The sequence below is a fragment of the Mytilus galloprovincialis genome, chromosome 6, assembly GCF_965363235.1.
Source record: "Mytilus galloprovincialis chromosome 6, xbMytGall1.hap1.1, whole genome shotgun sequence".
NCBI classification, from domain to species: Eukaryota; Metazoa; Mollusca; class Bivalvia; order Mytilida; family Mytilidae; genus Mytilus; species Mytilus galloprovincialis.
Window position 1 is genome coordinate 60,066,340 of NC_134843.1, and position 1,980 is coordinate 60,068,319.

Here is a 1,980-nt window from a genome sequence, read left to right on the forward strand (position 1 = left end):
TATACATTGTTTATATGCTTTGACTATGAGTCTAAGATACTTCTATTGTCGGTATATCTTAGATTTAGTCGGTTAACACTGTCTATGAACCAGAGACACAGTATGTATGCATTGTAAGTTGTTCCAAGTTGAAATAAAAGTCTGTATGTTTTGCCTGTTACTGCAAGATAAAGTGTTTCACTGCCTGTGGCTCTTATATACAGTCTGTATGCATTTTCTGTATGCTTTATCTATGGGTCTAATTTTTAGATACAGTCTGTATACAAACTGTATCTCTGACCCATATACAGTGTCCAAAAAAACTCTGTTTTAAGATCTCTAACCCATATACAGTGTGAAAATGATCTTTGGTTCTAAGATGCATTTTGTTTGATTGGCTGAATGCTTAGTATATATTGGTTTCGATATATGGTCTGTATGTATTGTATGGATCTGATATATTTGTATTTTTTTCCATCTGATGAGTAAGCCTTTTTCAACTGATTTTTATAGTTCGTTCTTATGTTGTACTGTTACACCATAGTCCCAGATTATTGGAGGTTTGGGATCCCGCTAACATGTTTAACCCCGCCACATTCTCTATGTATGTGCCTGTCCCAAGTTAGGAGACTGTAATTCAGTGGTTGTCGTTTGTTTATATGTTACATATTTGTTTTTCGTTCATTTTTTGTATATAAATTAGGTCGTTAGTTTTTTCGTTTAAATTGTTTCACATTGTCATTTCGGGACTTGTTATAGGTGACTATGCGGTATGGGCTGTGCTCATTGTTGAAGGCCGTACGGTGACCTCTAGTTGTTAATTTCTGTGCCATTTTGGTCTCTTGTGGAGAGTTGTCAGTAGTGTTTGTGGGACAGAATGAACCCATAAAGGTGGACGTCGGACGCTAACGCTATATTTGGACCTGGGTGTAAACGCCGACGCCATATTTGGGCCTTAACGCGGACGCCATGGTCGACTATGAAATCGGGACACGAATTTCAGGTTGGACCGTATGATTCGGACATCGAGACACCGACGCCATATTTGGGCTTTAAACTTGGACGCTATACCTTAATGTTGCATCAGACTACCCTTTAAAGTGACGTCATACCCTTAAAAGTGGACGGTATATTCTCAAAAATGGACGAGAATTTGTCTTTGACAAACGCTTACCCAACCCCTAGGTAATAAGTCTGTGATAATTCTGAAAAGAATCTTCTACCTCTTAAATAATTAACTGCTTATACATGTTTATAACAACTGTAAGAATTCTCCAAGATATACTATTTATATTAATCAGAAAAACTGTCACTCAATGCAGTAGGCGGAACTATTCCCGTGTAAAAAGAATTGGATTAAAATGTTTGATATCAATACATAAAATATTTGTCTTTATCTTTTTAATTTTTGGATTTCTTATCTTATTAACATGACAATCGTGAAACATTCAGTAGTATTGCTTTCTACGGAAGCCCATTTAGGACCTCCCAAAAGTATAAAATTATTTGAATTCGAAATCACGAATTTAAATCACATGGCACACAGAATTAAGAGAGCTTTCTTCCTCACTCTGCACCCATCGCTGTTTATCACTTTTACAAAAATCATTAAAACCTTTTTGACAAAGTGAAACAAACTTGACCGCAATCAATTTAGTTTTAACGCATTTTACACTATACCTAGAAATTTTTGTCGTGTAAACGGGTGGGTTTATTAGCCAGCGACCCAGTTTACACACCGAAACTCTCTGGGGGAAAACTTGTCTAATTCTCATATTTCTTGACCGAAATATTTTTATTTTTTATTTTTTACCAAAGTTTTTTTAAGCGGTGAATATCATTAGTGTGTGTACCTGGATACATTTTACACAGATGTAACGGAAATAGTTTCGCCAACATGGTTTATCGAAATGTAAACCTAGGGATGAAAATTTTAGGTTTTACACTTCGATTAACCATGTTGCCGAAACTAATTCTTTTGCTTCTGTGTAAAATATATTA